Here is a 20,548-nt window from a genome sequence, read left to right on the forward strand (position 1 = left end):
TTTCATTTGTCTTTATTGTAGTTATTCCTTACTGATCTTAGGGGAATAATTATTGGAGGCAGAATGGTTCAGGTGAACTCTGAAAGATCAAAAAAGCCACCAGAGGTTCAGCCACTGGTACCCATAAAGAAGTTGGCAGTTAGCTGTAGCAGCTTGATTCCTGTGAAGAATTATATAGCCTTAAGACTGGACTTGCTTGACCCAGCCTAATTGTGAATCGGCATTGTATCTGGGACACTATGTCTTGCAAGCAAAAGAGTGACTTGTGCCAGATCCAGAAGTGAGTTTGGTGGAGATTCCTAAAAGAGAGAAAAGGGTTCTTTGCGCCATGAAGTATCCCTCTGCCTGCACTCAACTCTATGTGGAAATTTTTTGTAGGATTGAGTGTAAGTTCGAGTCCAGTCTTCCCAGGAGTCAAGCGGATGACTAGAGGGGAGAGCGTGCTTTTTGTTTAGAAAGTTTTTATATTTTAATCTTTGCTATGCTTTTCCGGTAAATATTCCTTTGTAAAGTTAATTTTAATTGTGCTGGGGAGATATCAACTGCTTGATTGAGATGTGGGGATCACATCAAATGGACACTGATGAGCAGGAATAGCATTCGATTCTTTATTTCTCAGTGTTACTGCTCGGAGCTTCAGGGTAGACATAGCCAGCTTCACCTCGGGAATCCAACCTGCTGCTCTGCATACATTGATGGGTGAAAGATGAAATGACTGAGGGAACACAGCACATCTATTTTATTAAGCAGTACACACCAATTACCCAACACATGAGACCAGTTGCCTTCCTTAACTTTGGCACTGAAATCTGAATACACGGGGATACACTTTTATAGATTAAAGACAATCAAATAAGACCAACTAAAATAAAAGACAGTTATCAGGGCAGCTAGGTGGCTCAGTGGATGGAGAGCCAAGCCTGGGTTCAAATCTGGCCTCAGACATTTATCAGCTGTGTGACCCTGGGCAAGTCATTTAACCCCAATTGCCTAGCCCTTACACTCTTCTGCCTTGGAACAAATACTTAGTATCAATTCTAAGACAGAAGGTCAAGGTTTAAAAAAATACAACCAATTAGCCAGAATACAAAATTAGGTACTATGGTTTCAAGAGGAGGAAAGATCAGGGACTTTCCAAGTGGGGGGGGGGGAGTGAAGAGGTGCAATACCTAAAATCAAATAAGGAGGTGTCCCACCCCTCACAGTATCTGGATTCAATAAAAGAAACATGGAACAACAACTAATTGTTCAGCATGAGGACAATTTTCAGATAAGACATATAGGCTGCCTGAGCTGTATAATTATGAGAAAACTCTTTGCATCAGGTTTAGGATTAGATTATGTTTCCAATCAGAATAATCTGGGTCTCCAAAGAACAGTCAGAGGTGGTCCGGTTTCTAGGTCCAAACAGTGCAATAAGGTTTCCCTTCATCCCCCAACTTCCACAACTGAATAAAGTTGTCTCACAGGACGGAATTTTATTCATAATTAAATAGTAAGGGAGCTGAGCTAGCTCCAGAATCGAGTGACAACATGGAGATAGACAGTGTGGTTCACTCAGTTCCCACTAGGAATCACTTGCTGTCCTGATCTTCTCAATTTCTGCAGGTTGAGAAGTGAGCCTTAGAGCTTAGAGTTATAGGATTTTCCCTAGAAAGAAGTCAACACACATCTGAAACTTGGCAATGCCCATGCAGGGGCAGCTGGGAGACACGGAGCACCGGACCTTGGGCTCAGGAAGGTCACGTTCTGGATTCATCCAGCCTCAGATAATTCCTCCCTGCATGACCTAGATGCTTAATCTCACTGTTTGCCTCAGTTCCTCATCCATAAACTAAGCTGGAGAGGGAAAAGCAAATCTCTCCAGAATCTTTTTCAAGAAAACTTCAAATGGGGTCACGAAGAGTCAGACGGGACTTAAACATGACTGATGAACGAACAATGGTAATGCTCACACAGAAGCAGGAAGAGAAGATGATGATAAGAATGTCAGAGTGCATGGATGAAGAACAGAAAATAAGTGATGCTAAGGATATAGAGACAATGCAGAATCTTTTCCTGGCTTTTTCAAGAAAGTAATTGGTAAGTGCTAGACATAGCATGCATGAGATATAGCATCACAAACTTCTTTAGGAAAGTGTGTGGTAGGATCTAGACATGATGACTATATATCATGTAACATCACACACACATACACACAAGAAATTGATTATAAAAGGGTCAGAACCAAGATGGCATAGTAATGGGAAGGACTCATCTGTGCCCTCCCAAATTCCCTTCTAAATAACTTTAAAATAAGGGGCCCATCTGGGTAGCTCAGTGGATTGAGAGCCAGGTCTAGAGACAGGAAGTCCTAGGTTCAAATCTGGCCTCAGACACTTCCCAGCTGTGTGACCCTGGGCAAGTCACTTCACCCCCATTGTCTAGCCTTTACCACTCTTCTGCCTTGGAGCCAATACACAGTATTGACTCCAAGATGGAAGGTAAGGGTTTAAAACAAAAACAAAAACAAAAAATAAATAAATAACTTTAAAATACATCTCAAAATGAATTCTGGAGTGACAGAATTAATAAAAGGATGAGAGGAAACCATTTTCCATCCTAGGAAAGATCTGTCTCCATGGGGTGCTAGTAAAGTACAATCCAGTATAAGCCAAGCTGTGGCAAATGAGCAGCAGGCAGCCTTGGGGGGGTGGAGTGGGGGAGTAGATTGAATTAGCAGCAGCAACTTCCAGAATCTTCAGATCACAGATGGTAAAGGTTTTTTTTTTTTAGGTAGGTAAAAAAAAAATTAATAGTAACTTCATAAAAGTAAACCAATATACAAAAATCAAGTATTTATTTTTGAATGTTAAAGATAATATATAGAATAACTTCAAACATAGTACTTCTGTCAAGCCTGTTTTTATTTTTAAACTCAGAGATTTTTTGCCAATCAGGCTACCTTGGCTCAAAAGTGAACATCCTCTATCTGGGATGTCAGACATTTTTTTAAAAAATGTGACAAGTTAATCACATTTATCAATATTAGAAGGATCCAACATGTCAACTGATAATTCCTCCCATCAGCACAAATACATTTTAAACACAAATAACTACAAGTAGTTATTATCATTTTACTTTGAACACAACGTTGTCATCCAACTACCTCTATTTTGTTTGCCTTATAAATTAAAAAGCAAAACACACCAGCAGATGATATAGTTTGCTCCTTCCAGGTATTTTTTTTTTAACCCTTACCTTCCGTCTTGGAGTCAACACTGTGTATTGGCTCCAAGGCAGAAGAGTGGTAAGGGCTAGGCAATGGGGGTCAAGTGACTTGCCCAGGGTCACACAGCTAGGAAGTGTCTGAGGCCAGATTTGAACCTAGGACCTCCCGTCTCTAGGGCTGACTCTTAATCCACTGAGCTACCCAGCTGCCCCCCCTTCCAGGTATTTTTTAATTCTAGTCCTGCATTTATGATATCCCAGGCCATAATGGTCTTACTCCCAACTCATGTAAGTCTTCAGACTCTAACAAAATTTTGTTTTTTTAAACCCTCACCTTACATCTTGGAATCAATGCTGTGTATTGACTCCAAGGCAGAAGAGTGGTAAGGGCTAGACAATGGGGGTTAAGTGACTTGCCCAGGGTCACACAGCTGGGTCTAACAAAATTTTAAAAAATAAGTTGTTTTACTCTTTAGCTCTCCAAACAAAATTAAATAAGAAATGACACTTTGTAGTGGGGTTATCTAGAACAAATAAAAACAAGAGGAAATCCATTTTAGCAGGCACAGAGAGGACATGTTCTGGTGATCTGTGTAGCTGGTGGCACATATATGTTTCTGACACCAGCAATTAGCAAGCTTGCCAAAATTAAGTAACTCCTAACACACTGGGTGACAGTCTAGATCTGACAAGATGTGATTCTCTTTCACCCTAGGACCAAAATACAAATCCTCTGTTCAGCAGTCCCTCCTTTTTAACCTACCCACTTCCTGCCTTTTCAGTCTTCTTATTCCTTACACCAGTGATGTTTACCTCCTGACTATTCCACAAACAAGACACTCCATCTCCCTCCCAGCTTTGGGCATTTTTTTCTGGCTGTCTTCCATGACTGGAATGTCCTACCTCCTCTACTCTGATCACTGACCTCTCTGGCTTCCTTTAAGTCCCAACTATAATCCCACCTTCTACAAGGAACCTATCCTCCCCCCCCCCCCCCCCCCCGCTTCTGTTAACTCTTTCCTATTTATTCTGTATGTAGCTCGTTTTTCTCTGTCTCTGTCTGTGTCTCTCCTCTTTCACAACCTGACTAACATGGAAATAGGTTTGGTATGACTGCACCTGTATAAACTTTCAAACTGCTTGCCTTCTCAGTGGGGGGGGGGGGGAGAAATTAGGCAGGAAGGGAGAGAATTTGCAATTCAAAATGTTTAAAAGGGTTAAAATTTTTTTCACACGTAATTGGAAAAATATTAGTGGAAATTGATCACTAGAAGTGGCTCATCACTGACATGGGAGTCATTTCTGAATTAGATTTTTATATGTAGTTATTTCAGCAAAATTTAAGGGCAAAAATCAAAAGTATCAAGCTAGCAAAAAAGAATGCAAGGGACGTAAAGATATGCCAATTGCCACAACTCAATCCTGACTCATCGGACAAGGTACTGATAGTGAAACATGGATGATGGTTGGGAGACAGAACACAGGCACAGCCTATAATGATTCTACATAGAAAATCATGATGTAAATCATAACCAGTTGTAATGAAAAGTCCAAAAAAAGCTGAAAATCATACTTGAAAGTAAATACTTGATGAATATGTCAAGTAGGCAGAGATGGAAATAAAAAAATACCACAAATTTAGTATATAAAACTAATTTTTAACATCTCACAGAGAAAGATGATGGGAAATTCTGGACAGGATTGCCTCACAAAGAGTGGTAAGTAATAGAGGATACAACACTTTTAAAGGGAAGTTTAGTAAGAGATCCAATTAAGCTAAATTATCCCAAGGACATTTAATCATGAATCTGGAAAAAAGGCACCAGAAATAATAATTTAAAAAAGTCTGCAAAGATTTTTATAAATAAACTTTTTATATAACTAAGAGCAGTAAAGTCACTAGTTTTAGCTTGAAGGAGCCAAACTTAGCATAATTACCACTGCATAATAAAGAACAGCTTCAAGGATACAGGAAATTTTGAATTTAAATCTTTGTCCAAAAGAATGGAAGGGGGAGAGGGGAAAAATATGGAGGACAAAGAAGGCACTCCTTGAGGTGTAAGGGAACTTCCCTAAAGGATGGTCCATTCTGGTTGCAGCCTGTGGCAAATGCTGGTGTAGACTGGCCCCATTAACACCATTTCGGCTGCCTCTACTCTAAAAGCTGTTCTCCCTCCTTTTCCCTCTCTTTAAAGACCTATTTAACCTGCTGATTCATGTGATTTTACTCTGCTGTTTTAAGCTGAGAAATAGTTTCATGGCTAGGAAAATAAGCAAAAACTCTAAAACCTAGAATTCTCTGCAAAGCAAAGGTATAAATGATTTCCCTTGTGATAGATATGGCATCACCCTCCAGCCTGCAGAATGGGGTCAGATACCTTGGAATACACAGATATAATACGCACATACACACACACACACATACATACACACAGGCACAATTTAATTAGGTAATAACAAAACTATCTTATTTGCTGACCACCATCACTCCATCACTAGGGTTTTTAAGTAAATTAGACAAATATTTTATTCATGCCCTCCCCCCTTAGATCTCACTCATCTAAATGGAATCCTTTGCTTGTTTTTTAAAAAGCATAGTTTTAAGTCAACTCTTTGGTCTTATCTGAGTCATTCAGCTTGGACAAATGTTCCTCTTACCTAAGAGGGAGGCATCCATGTGAGGAATGTGAGGGATCTTGACAACTCCCAGAGTCAGAAAAGTCTCTCTCTAGGAGTTCATGCAGAGCATCAACATTAAGGAAAATTCATGCTGGATTATATTATTTATAACTAATATTTCTCTCTGATCCATCCATTTCCTTAGACTCTCATTTCTGAAGGTCAGGCAGTTAGTTCCTCAGGGGATAACTGAGTAAGGTTACTCCCAGATCCTTTTCCTCCAATAAGCAAAAACCAGCCCAAGCCAGACTTTTCCCAGCACCTGCCCTTTGTGTCCTTTCCATTCCCCTTATCAAGATTTGGGATTCCTCTACAATAGAGGAAACTTAGCCAGCAAAAACCTGATTGATAGATCTTCTGTTTTTCTAGTCAAAGATTGCTAGGGGAAGTTGGGTTTCCTAAACCAGCTAAATTTCCATTTCTTAGTGCCAGAGAAGCCTGGGTCAGCTACATTTGCCTACTTAGCTTAGTGAAGCTGTAAGGATCCACTCCTCTGAGTAGTCTTTCCCCTCCTTATGATGAATGGGGGAGAAGCTGACCTCTCTAAGCCCACCATCTCATTAAATATTCACCAATCAGGATGACCAGGAGAGGTCCAAATGATGCACCATCAAGTCAATCAGAAGGAAGACATACTTAGGTATAAAAGACATTGCCAGGACCTTGCTCTAGGTCTTTGGCTTAAATGGAAGAACTTCATTGACCTGTCTTTTATTAATAATTCACATGTTCCTATTAATAAAAGATATTATATTCAGAGAAATGATCTCATTAATTGGTTAAAAATTCTGGGTGTTACAGCACCATGCACTCAAGTTGTTGGGGAAAGGGTCACCTTTCCCTCCTCCTTAGTCCCTGAGACCTCCCCAAAATGGAATGGGATTTTGATCTTTTTTTTTTCCCTTCATCCTTTTCAGTTCTAGCTACAGAGAGTGTAGTTGCTGACTCTGGGGTTCAAGCCAAGATAACCTTGGAATTAGGTTTCCAGGCCAGAGTAAATTACTGTTACAGAGGAAAATATCTTTTTAATTCTCTACCTCAAGTTCAGAACCTTGCTGTCAAAAGGTGGATTGTTCCATGCCCCAAGGTCTATAAAACTGTGTATACCCTTTGATTCAGCAATATTGCTACAAACTCTATACCCCAAGGAGATTATAGAAAAAAGGAAAAGACATATTTATAGCAATTCTTTTTGTGGTGGCAAAGAATTGGAAAGTGGGAGGATTCCTATCAATTGGGGTGTGGTTGAACAAGTTATGATATTTGAATATGATAGAATGTTGTTGTGCTATAAGAAATAATTATAGGGATGACTTCAGAAAAACCTGGGAAGATTTGTATGAACAAATATACTGAAATGGGCAGAAAAAAGAGAACAATTTACATAGTAACAGCAATATTATAAAGATAATCAATTTGAAACACTTCATAACTCTTATCAATACAGTGATCCAGTATAACTCCAAAGGACTTATGATTAAAAGTGCTATCCAGGAGGAAGCCACGTGACTCAGTGGATTGAGAACCAGGCCCAGAGATGAGAGGTCCTGGGTTCAAATCTGACCTCAGACACTTCCTAACTGTGTGACACTGGGCAAATCACTTAACCCCCATTGCCTAGCCCTTACCTCTCTTCTGCCTTAGAATCAATAATGATTCTAACATAGAAAGTAAGGGTTAAAAAAAAAGTGCAATCCACCTCTGGATATAGAACTAGTATACCTGGAGTGGAGATTAAAGCATATTTTTCTTTTTTCTTTTTCTTCTCAGAAAATGGCTAATGTAGAATTATACTTTATGTAAATTTATATAGACATCATATTTGTTGCCTTCTCAATGGATGAAGGAAGTGATAGAGGGAGAAAAAAATTGGAATTCAAAATTTAGAAAACTACCAAAAAAAAGGTAGGTTGTATGTTTCATCATCAGATTTTTGAAATCATGATTGGTCACTAGTTTGGAAATTGCTTTTAGGTCTTTCAAAGTTGTTTACTCCGCAAATTATTATTGTTCTCATTACAAAACCTGTTTTTGTGTATTTCACTCTGCATTGTGTCATACAAGATTTTGTATATTTTTCTGAACCTATAGCATATTCATAATTTTTTGTTGCACAATTTTTCTCCTTTTAGTGAAGGATTTGATACTATTCTTGTGATTATTCCTACCCCTCAGTATTCTCAAGAACTAAAATCTCTGAAAAGATATATGAAATGATGCAAAGTGAAGTGAGCAGAACCAGAATGATATATACAGTAACAGAGATATTGTACAGGCTTCAACTATGAAGGACTAAACCATTATCAGCAAAGCAAACTTATCATGGCTTCACTATATTGTAGTTAAAAAAAAAATCTAATTCTGTGTCGCAGAGTTTCACTATATCATGGGATTTTGTGGATGAAGACTGTACTGTAAATAATGGAAATGCAGTATGCCACTACCACTTGTGCAAAGGTGACCAACTATTGTGCTGTGTTCTATATTGTGGGCATTGATTGACTCAGTGACTATAGCATCAATCTGTTTACTCTCCTGCTACTTTGGGAATTTTCACCTATCTCAGGGGTCTCTGGAATGAATGTAACTCCTGAGATGGGTGAGAGATCACTGTACAGCCAAAGAAGAAATTGTTGGAGTCTGAATGCAGATCAAAGCCATCTTCAACTTCATTTCCTTCATGAAATTTCTATTGTATGTGTGATTTATATCTTTGAAAGCACAGGCATAACCTATATCAGACTATTTTACTGTCTCAGGGAGGGACAGAGAAAATATGAATCTTAATATGTTGGAAAACTATTGTCAAAAATTGTTTCTACATGTAACTGAAAAAAAATAAATAAAAAACATAAAAACATAAAAAACCCCAAACTATTAGCAGGATGGAGATCTATTTGAAGGAATTGAGATAGGCAAAAGGATTAACCCAAAGATGATTGTTTTTTGTTTTGCAATAAAAAATAAAGACACTTGTACCTTTTTCTTCCCTAGGTCAGAGCAAGCTTAATAATAGTGTTCACATGCTTTATTAGGAATCAAAAAATTTCCAGGAGAAACAAACTCTATTGAAAGACACTGACCTTTCAAGTTGTTCTATTAGATTGTTTCCTCTGAGAGAAAATGAAAAGACAAAACAAAAAACAAAAAAAAAGAAAGAATAAAGATTCTCCAGTTCTGTTCAGTTAATCTAAATTTAGTATTTTCCTCCACTTCCCCCTTAAGAGTTTCTATTCCCTCTTTCAAACACTTTGAATCCTAAGTTGGGAAATGAGAAAAATACTTTCAACAATCAGGGATAGGATGATTTAAAGCAATGGACTTTGACTAATATCTCTACCTTTTGCCAACACACACAGAGGCTTACTGGCTAGGATTTTTATTTTAGACCCTACTCAAAGGCAATATCTGTATTAAGATGTTGAATACCAAATTGCAAGCAGGGGTATTAGAATTTTTCTTGGGATCTAACATATCAGAATAAAAAATACTTGTTATTTTAGCTTGAAAGATAAAGCCTCATCTCTCATTATTCTTGGCACATAATTTTTCTCCTTTTAGTTAAGAACTCTATCCTAAAAGTGTGATTATATTTTCTCCTTAGCATTCCAAAGAACCAAAATCTCTGTGTACTAATAATTATCTAGTGGAAATAATTTATAATGTATAAATAATTTACATGGAAAATTGTTTTTAGATCAAATACGATTTCAATGGCATAGGGAACTATTAATGAAGTATAAATGTATCTGGGCTGCCCACAACATTACCATGCCATCTCTTGAAAGAGGTATCAGGCCTTAGAGCCCAGAACCTGTGATCACTCTACACTTAGAGAGGATCTTCCTCTGAAAAGCTCAGCTGAGGCTGGGGTCACAGTCTTACAAAGTTCCATTATACCAAGTTTTAATCTTCTTATCATCTATCAGTCACTGCTGTATCCCCCAAGGCTAGCAAACTCCCTCTTTCCTGCTACTTTCACAATCTCTCTGATATTGAATTGTTGCCCACTCCTTTCATTGTGCCTTTGGAAATACTTGTTCCATAACTAATAGCTTCTTTGAATTTGGGATCTCTTTTTCTCCTTGGTCTTCTCTCTTTCTGTGCTCACAGACACTAGGCTTCCCCCCAGGTGATGCTGCTTCCCTGGTCATCTCTAGAACAGATTCTTATATCATACTGGTACTGGAGGAGGAGTGGAATATTCATTGTTTCCCATTGCTATTTCTAAATTCTTTCTTTGCCACAACCACTTAACAACTTCTTCTCCTCTGATGTTCACTCTATCAAAATTTATTTTATAGTGCAGTTCATGCTAGTATCTGACACTCTCTGACCTATTCCAGGAATTTTTCCACGTTTCTCAGAAAACCCAGTACTTGGCTCTCTGTATTCTTTTCTCTCCCAATTCCTTCTTTCATCCTAGAGAGGACTTCAAAATTCATATTCAGGATGCCTCAAATTGCTTAACCTCCTGATTCTTTAAATCCCTCAAATCTATGCCTTATTCTTCTTTTCTCCTTCAGTTATGCACAGGGATGATCATATGCTCTAGATCTTGCCATTATCTATGTGTTCTACTTCCTTGATAAAAACTCTAGCATTCTGCTATTTGTTCACACTATCATTCATCTCTCCCTTTGCTTTCCTATTCCCAAACCTATTCTTTTTTTTAAATGCTTACTTTTCATCTTGGAATCAATACTGTATATTCTTTCCAAGGCAAAAGAGTGGTAAAGACAAGGCAATGGAGGTTAAGTGACTTACCCAGGATCACACAGTTGGCAAGTGTCTGAGGCTAGATTTGAACCCAGGACCTCTGGTCTCTAGGCCTAGCTCTCAGTCCATTGAATAAAACCTGTTCTCAATCTTGACCTCCAAACTCTTAATCTTTTAGTATTTCCTTAGGATCTGATTTCATTCTCCTCACTTTCCAAATTTTGACCTTAGAGTTAACTAGTTCATCTCTATCTGAGCCTTTCTGGTTGAATCCCTTATTCTCTTGTTCTGTCACCATTACTCCCTTTACAAATCCCAATCCTGGGAAAGATTCTTCCAGTTGGAGGAAATCTCACAAACAAGCTAATTGGGTCTAACAAATTTGTTTGCTAACTTCACCTGGTTTTTTAGTATGACAAGACAATCCTTTCACTCTTTCCAAATTCATTTCTTATTCTCCCCACAAACATTGTCCTAAACCTTTTCTTTCTTCAAATCTCTCACACCTTTCATTTCTCTACCTTTTAGCTGAGGATTCTGTTTCATTATGAGCTCCCCTTTATCCTCTGATTTAAAACCATTTATTTTCAAATCCTTGGGTATCATCTCCCATTCTCTTTTGCTTTATTTCAGTCTGTGATATCAAGGGTCTTTGTCTTTGCCAACTCATCTACATGTGCCTTTAATCCCTTCTTTTCTTATCTTCTTCAGCAATAATGGTCTCTCAGTCATACCCCTCTTTTTCTCTTTTACCCTTTCCATTGGCACCTTTCCTGCTGCTTTTGAATATGCTTCCCTTTCCCTTCTCCTTAAAAAAAAATCTCCAATAGTCCCTTCCATTCCCTCATGGTATCTATCACCCAACATTTCTCCAGAAAAAGTTATCTTCTCTCATGGCTTCTTTCTTCTCTCCATCTACTTTTCATCTCTTACTAATCTGACTTCTGGCTTCATCACTCAATTGAAATAACTTTCTCCAAAGTTATTTGTAGTTTTTAAATTGTTGATTCTCAGTCTTCCTCCTTTTTGACCTCTCTGTAGGGACAACCCCACTGTTGTCCAACTTTTCATCTGAATAATTAATCTTGGAGTTTTCTGAGTTTTGTGATATAACTCTCTTCTGGTTCTCCTCCTACCTAGCTGGCCAGTCCTTCTCAGCCTCCTTTTCTGGTTCATTATCTATTGCAGTGAACCTTTCATGACTTCATGGAATGGAGTTCTTCTTTCAGGTGTTTGTGACCTACCATTCCTGCTGAGTACGCCAAAACATAGAAATCTCAGTTCAAGGCTGCATAAACAGTTCCAAGAAATCCTGGGAATGGGTTAACTCCCCTGTTCACATTCTGGGGAGGATTGGGGAGGGTAGATTGTGTCACTCAAGAAGAGTTTAAAATCTTGTGTGCTGCTTACAATAAATGTTCGTTATCCCTCTTTGATAATGTTCCAGGCTTTCTTTCTTGTGACTCCATAGCTGTTCTCCGACAGCTCTAAGCTGTCCCCCAACAGTTCTAAACTGTCCCCTATTGCAACTCCGTGGATGTCCCTGGCAATCTATGCTACACTCATTCGCTGTGGGTGTATGTCAAGACTTTGTTCTGGGACCTCTCTCTATACACTTGTAAAAACTGATATTATCAACTCCAATGGACTTAATTCTCATCTCTATTCAGTGATTTCCAGTTCGAGGTATCTAGTCTGTGTTTCTCTATACTTTTCCCAAGTATTAACGGATATCTTCCTCCTTCCTGCATGTTATTCTCCAGACAATCTAAACTTGCTGTTCTTCACATTGAGAACTCCATTTTCCACCTCTGTGCTTTTGCATGGTTATCCATCATGCCTGAAATTCACTCTCTTAGCATCTTTGCTTCATGAAATCCTTTACTTTCTTTGAGACAACTCAAGTGTCACCTTCTACATGAAGCTTTTCCTAGTTTCCACAGTTGTATGGACTTAAACTGTTTGTTACATGCAGTTCTTGAAAGAATGTAAACTTCTTGAGAACCAAGAATGTTTCATTTAGTCTTCATGTCCCCAATGCCCTACAAATAGTGGGCACTTAGGGGGTGCTTATTGATGGATCGGCTAAAGCTCCTTTGGCCAATGCATATTGGTACATATAACTTTATCTTAGAGTGTTGTCTGTGATGGGGAAGTCAACTGATTTGCTCAGGGACACACGAAGTATGCATTAGAGGAGGAACTTGAACCCAGGTATTCCAGATTCTGAGGCCAAATATCGATCTCCTATGACATACTGCCTCTTTTACTCACACATGTATTTGGTACAAATATTTTATATATAGGTTACATGTAGAGTTTATATTCCTATACATACATTGATAAAAATTATGAAGACTTACTTCTAAGTAATGCTCTTCAAAAACAAAGCAAAGCACATGAAAGTATTCAGCAAATTGGTTTCTTTCAGGGACAATCCTCAGCACTGCTGAGTCTGTGATCTTGCTTGGCTCAGCCAGTCACTCAAATGGCCATAGTGGCTTGAAGATATGCAAATGGACTCCTGGTGTCAGAATCATAGCAAGATTTAACACTGGACCCAGGCAACTTCACACTCCATTGGATTGCACTTCTGTTTCTAGGGATGCTGAATCAGAGAGGACTATTTCAACTTGATTATCCCAAAGTTAAATTACCTACTTATACTGGTGAGATAAATTTATCTATTAGTACAAAACATGAGGTTTATGAAAGTATTGTGTTATATGGAAACAGGGCTCTGCCTAAATTACACACTGGATTCCACTAAAATGGTGGGTGTAGTAGATGCCTGCACTATGCCCGTCTAACCCTTGCCGAAAAGCAGTTTTCCTCTCTCTGACACTTCGATCAGGTATCTTACCCTGGGGGCTTGTCACACACACATACACATACATATAGATACTTATATACACATATACATATAAATACCACACACATATATATGTGTGTGTGTGTGTACACACACAAATGTCACTGATCCCAGATACACACACACACACACACACACACAGAGATAACTATTTCAATAGAATTTGTTTCCTTTGTAATCTTATGTATTTTATTTTAGGCATTTAAGAATATTTTTCTGAGAAGTTCATAGGCTTCTGCCAAATGGGTCTATCACATGCCAAAAAGGTGTTCCTGTCCTAGATCAATGTCTTAATTGGTATCTCCAGAATTGCCAAAATGAGGTTTTGGCAGCTTTGCAGTAAACCTTTCCTCTCTAGATCTGGGAAAGGGAATGGGTTCTCTGGGAGGTTAAGGATTGAAAATAATTATGTGTCATAGAATATACTGCTCTCTAAGGTAGACTGATAGGAAAAATTTCCAGACCTAAAGTTCATCATTAAATGGTTCATGAGGACCAGAAAACTAATCCTGTGGAACAGAGAAAAATATGAAACTGAGCCAAGAAACATTTAAAATATGGAGGTAAGAATTAAAAAATGGTCAATGAACATTTGGACCTTGAACAAGGATGCCAGACACAAAAAAGAATAAAAACAAAAACTAACATGTCAACAATGTCCTCTTTCTTCACCTCTGCCTTTTAGAATCCTTGCTTCTTTTAAAGCTCAGCTCAGGGGCATCTATAATAAGAAACTTTCCAAAATTAATTTCCTGAGAAATGAGAGAACAGTTACCTTGCTGTGATGAGGTTCCTTTTACATTGGTGCTGTGTACGGCAAAGCAGTAGGGCTCACTTCTTATTCCAAGTCTTTTGGGTTAAATGATGAAGGAATTAAAATTGTTTATATTCTTCCCACTACCACCCTGTTTCTACTTTCCCCTCCCATCTTGCACTCTTGGAGTGCATTTCGATTAAATGTGACCTTGCAGGAAATATAGGCATTTAATAACTTACAATGTAATCATGGTCCAGCTGTTCTGGAAGATTACACAAGCAAGATAGTGCCAATGGTAGTCTATGATTAAGGAGAGAGAAGAGTTGATCTGCATTTAGAGAGGATTTCATTTAAAATAGAAAAGGAGATTTTTCTTCTGCCTAAAGGCTATTCCTCAAATTGTTGGTGAGAGTGAATCATGTGCTGTTTTCTGGCTCTCTAGAGATAATGTCACAAGGTCACTACTCTAGACTATGCCAGCTGAAAGACCAAGGCTTCACACTAGTGTGTACGGTGTCTTGAACATAGTAGGTACTTAGTAAATACTGATTGAGTCAAATGCAATTAATCAGTTTAGAATCTGTTCTCTTTGTGCTAGGAATTGCCTCCCTAGTTTTGGATGTACTTTTAAATAGAAAAGAGTTAGGTAAAGACCATTTGAGATAATCTGCCAGAGTTTATAAATGAAACATTTGTGAATTGATAGTATCATTGTTTCACTGATGTAGGTAAATAGCAGGTTAAAATGAAAGCTCCAAAGAGATGTCTATAATAAGTAGGACTAAGAACAGAATAAGTAAGACAGGCTGGACGGAATTTACAATGATAAAACAAATACAGAAATATGTACAGAAGTATGAAAGTTTCACAATATCTACAGTGGAATTGGCAGATTGTTAGTCTTGAAGCATAACTAGGCCTCTTCGGCTTCCAAGAATGCAATCTTTCTTCACTTTCCTTTTCTGCTCATGTTTCCTTCGTTGATCTTCTCTGGTCTGGAGATGTGGTTGTTTGTAAGTTTTTTTGTGGAAGTCAATTCTTTTTGCTGTCTCCTTCAGGGAGTTATTTTTATTGTGGTGTAGTATATTTATGTGTATGAAAGAAATGAATAGTTATCATGGGCTGAAGTTTGGGTAAACTAACCAGATAAAATGTATTAAAATCTATCTTCTGTTTTGAAAGGCCATTCTAGAGCTTCTCTCAATAACATCCAATCATTTAATCAACAAATATTCATTACCACTGTGCTCAGTACTATTAGATCATGTAAACCTGGTCCCTACATTCAATTAGATTTAATTTTTTAAAATTTAGAATATTTTCCTATGGTTACATGATTCATGATTTTTCCCTCCCCTCCTTTCCCCCCTCCTCCTGGAGCTGACAAGCAATTCCACTGGGTTATACATGGATCATTTTTCAAAGCATATTTCTATATTTCATATTTGCAATAGAGTGATCATTTAAAGTCAACATCCCAATCATATTACCATCAAACCATGTGATCAAACCTATGTTTTTCTATTGCATTTCTGCTCCTACAATTCTTTCTCTGGATGTGGATAGTGTTCTTTCTCATAAATTCCTCTAGATTGTCCTGGATCATTGCATTGCTACTAGTAGAGAAGTCCATTACATTTGATTGTGCCACAGTGTATCAGTCTCTGTGTACAACATTCTCCTTTCACTCTGCATCAATTCCTGGAGGTCATTCCAGTTCATACAGAAATCCTCCAGTTCCATCATTCCTTTTAGTACAATAGTATTCCATCACCAACAGATACCACAATTTGTCCAGCCATTCTCCAATCAATGGACACCTCCTCATTTTCCAATTATTTGCCACCACAACAATCATATCTATAAATATTTTTGTACAAGTATTTCCCCCATTATAAAAGCATTCATATTCTAATGGGAAAAACAGTGCTTAAAAATGAACCCTTAAGTGGACTGAAAGCAGAGAAAAGGTATGTACATGGTGCCTTAAGAATAGAGATCAGATAGAAATGAGGCATAAACATGACTGACCAAGGCACTTTCCTTAAAATGAAGGTTCCAGGAGGAAATGACCAATCTGAAGAAGAGTGAAGAAGTTGATTCCTGAATCAGTGCTCTTTCTATTGTTTTGAATGATCCATGCTCTTATTGGTATGAGTACCTTCTCTACTAGTACAAGGATATAACCCCTTTTGCCTTTTCAATTTTTGTTAATCTCATACTTTCAAAATCTCTTCCTCCAGAGAGGATTTGCTCAGTCTTCTTGGGGCTTCTTCCTCCTTTTAAAAATATCTTTCAGGTACCAAAATAGCATTTGGAGTCTATTGTTCTCACTAAAGAATTGGCCTCCCCTTTTCTCCAGTAATATATGTTCTTTAAGCTGTCTTATATATCATTTATCAAGTAGAAGTGATAACTTCTGTCTATACTTACCATGCATGTTTATAATTTGCAGTACACTTACTGAATTTACTTACCATGCATGTTTATATCATTTGAAACTTCAATTCTTGGGATTGTGACATTTGGTGGAAGAATGTCAATACTAATGAGATGGGTTTTGGCAACAATAAGTAGCTTAAGATCATTAATAAAAATAATGTTTTATATCCTGGATGTAGAAGTAGAGGAAATGGAAGAAATTGCTAGTGATGAGGTTAATCACTGTTTCTGGAGAAAGATTCTTTTGAAAATAAGAGCAGGGTCAGAGCAAGGATCCATGAGTTGAAAAACAAGAATCAGGCCAGGTCAAAATTAGAACCATAAATTGGGCATTCTAACAGTAGAGGTTACTGCCATAGGTCTCCACCTTCTTCTGCCTCCCAAGGATTCAAGCCTTGTCTCAAGCTGAGTCTTCTCAAGAAAAGGAGGAAGAGAAAAATGCCTGTTACTGAACCTCGTCTTCTGTGATGTGCTTCCTTTTACCACTCTTATCCCCATGTTCCTTCTGGGAGCAGTACCATACATATACACTTGCTTAGTCTGGGTCTGATAATCCTACTAAATCTGAAAACTTTTTCTGTTTTCTTTTTTCTTTGCCTCTTTGTAGCTCTTTAGCAGTATTAAATGTACTATTCTTCTGAGTACTTTCTACTCACTCAGCTTTAGTGACATTGTTCTCTCTTAGTTTTTCTACTGCCTGACTCCTTGATCCCTTTCGATGAATAATCATCCAAGTTCTGCTTGCTAACCATGGATAAATACCCCAAAGTTCTGGGATTTTTCCTCTTCTTCCTCTAGGTAATCTTATGAATTCCTATGGGCTCAATTATTGTTTCTTTCAGATGATTCCAGATCAATGGACCTAACCCTGATCTTTTTCCTTAACTCCAATACTGGTATCAACAATTGCCTGCTAAACCTATCTCAAAATCAACATGTCTAAATGGAGTGCAATGATCATCCTCTCTAATACTCACCCCTCCTTGTGACTCCCTTATTTCTGGCAAGTTACCGCCATACTTTTCATCACCCTGGCTTTGAATCACAAAGACTTCATTCCTCCCTTTTTCTCACTCTCCTCATATCCAATTGGTTGTCAAGCCTTATAGATTCTGCCTTGAAACCATCTTTCATATCTCCCATTATCTCCACTCAAGGTCAAGCCATAGTTCAGGTCCTTGCTACTTCCTTCCTGGACTATTTATTGTTAAAGCTAAATTAAAACTCCAGTCCTTAATTTCCATAGAGTTTATTAATATTTACTTGAATTAGAGAGCATAGAAATAGAGGGAGATTTAACCCTATTCTAATTTCACCACATGGGTGCTTCTTCACATGGCTATTTCTCTCAGCCACAGTCCTCCAAGGAGAGAGTATAAGAACCTTTTAACCTCCCCTTTCCCTTCCAGGTCAAACTCAATCATCTCTGGATCAAGTACATAGACCACAGTCTTATGACCTATGTTGGGGTGCACTCCCATGATGTACACTCCTGTGACATAAGGAAAACCCCAGGGGCTTCCCTTCACACACTCCTTAATCCTGGCTTCAGGGATCTCCTCTCTCTATTTCATCCTTCACAAAAGCAACCAAAATAATCTTCCTAAATCTCAGGTGCAGCCACATCACTTCCCGTTTCAAGTACTTTTAGTAGCTTTCTAAAATACAAACTCTTCAACTTGCTATTTTAAAAAATTATTGATGTGTTATTTTTATGTTTCCTACATTTACAGATTATTCCTACTTTGAAAGAGGTCCCTTGGACCAAGGTAAAACAGCGAAATAAATCTGATCTCCTCTGCAAGTGCATGTAACATTTCACATTGACAATACCCTCACATCTCTATTTCTAAAATAGAAAGGACCATCTAAAGACTATTACACAAATTATTTGTGAGAATCAACCACATGCCATTTTCTGGCTGCCTGGAGATATGTCATGGGGTCATCACCAATAGGCTCTCCAAATAAGATCAAAGCCTCATGCCAGCATGCACAGTGTCTTGAACTTAGTAGGTACTTGATAAATGCTGACTGAATTAAATGGAATTAATCAGTTTAGAATCTGTTCTCTTTGTGTCAAGAGCTTTCTAGCTGTTTAGAATTTTGAGAGAGTTATTAATGCTACAGTCTTTCTTTACTTGATTCCAGATAGAATAATAATGTGACTCAACACAAGTCATACATGAAATTAGCTTGATAAGGCCTTTTGTTTGCAAAAAGAGAAGCATCCCTTTATTTCAAAATTGATTCATTTCTTCAATGGGATTACCTTTAAGAGATCTTAGAACTTGAAATATAGAACATATAAAGGGTAGGTAGGTGGGTAGAAAGCTCAGGGGTAAGCATAGGGACAAAGGAGAGGCACACATTATGACACTTTGGAAAGCAGAAACTACCTATATTTAATTGGAGACCAAATGGTAGCGATTAGTTGGATATTTGTCTGTGGAAAACCTCCAGTGGATTAAATTCAATCTAATAAGCATTTTTCTAAATTTAAATTTTCTTTTATATATATTATGATTTTGTTAATCATCAAAAATACATTTTAACAATGAATATAAAAGAAAATTATATATGAAATCATGAACTTTTTTTGCATTTTTTTTTCTAAAAGTAGACATGAAACTTATCAGAACAGAATCAAAATTGCCCTATTTTTTTCCCTCTTCTGAACTTCTTTTTGTTTTCTTTTGTATATTTTTAGTGTGAGTCTAACAAGAGTGACAGTTCTAATCCAGTCTAACAAGAAATTTCCTTTCCCTATATTGTTCCATGCTGGGTGGTAGAAATATTGAAGGGCGGGTTCGGAGCTAAATAATATTCATATTCATCCTTCCACAAGATGGCAACCTTTATCAGTTTCTTTCGGCCAATGCTCCCCACCCTATGCTCTCGCCCAGCTTTCCTGGGAAGGGAGCAATTGCTAATTCATATGTCTTTTGTTTTCTCCTTTATCTCTCTCTTCTGATGTGATGCCAACCCATAAAATGCAGTCTCCCACCATCTTGTAATGCTAGGGTTCTGATGAACTTCGGGGACTTTCAATCTACCCCTCTGGGAGGAAAAAGGAGGAATATCATGAGATTATTTCCCATAGCAAGCATATTTTCTACTCCCAGTTCCAGTTCTCTGTGACTCAACAAGACTACAATTGCTTCCTCTGGGAGAAGCAGTTTCAGAGAATTAGGAGATTCACTGTTAAACCAATGCTTCCTGTTAGGTCTTCCTCACATTTTTCTTTGCTTAATGGTATCTCAATCTCCCTTCACCCCAGAAGGGTGAACAATTCTTTTCCCTCCTCTGCACTTACACTCTTTGAATACTTGTGGACACTTCTCATATCCCGCCTGAGTCACCATTTGGCCCAGCCACATGTCTTCAGTTTTTATGGTCTCTGCTCATAAACCAGTTCCCTCAGGCCTTAGTAACAAGAAGACTGACTTCTCTACTGAGAGAATGGGAGAGTCCATCCTTAATAGCATGTTAAATAGCATGGTAGTGTACATTGGTCTGTGTAGTTGTGTACCAACTCTCTGTGTGGCTGAATGCTAGAGGAAATACATATTTGTGAGCCCACCAAGGCCCCAAAGACAACAATGTCTTTGGATTTCCTCTTCCTGGCTAAGGACAAGTTTTGATGACTCCCTACTAAAATCAAGATATTTCATTTATTTCCTTTCAAGGTAAATTGAGGATAACAACTTCCTTTTTTCCTCTGTTCTCTAAAGATAGAATAAAATAATTGCCAAAAACCTTGCCAGAGCAATATAATCAGTCACTCAGGATTTCAATGTAACTAGGTTAAGAAGTTCAAAAGTTAAAGTTTTCATAGTGATTCACACAGATGTGAATTATTTTAAGAC

The sequence above is a fragment of the Monodelphis domestica genome, chromosome 5, assembly GCF_027887165.1.
Source record: "Monodelphis domestica isolate mMonDom1 chromosome 5, mMonDom1.pri, whole genome shotgun sequence".
Classification (NCBI taxonomy): Eukaryota; Metazoa; Chordata; class Mammalia; order Didelphimorphia; family Didelphidae; genus Monodelphis; species Monodelphis domestica.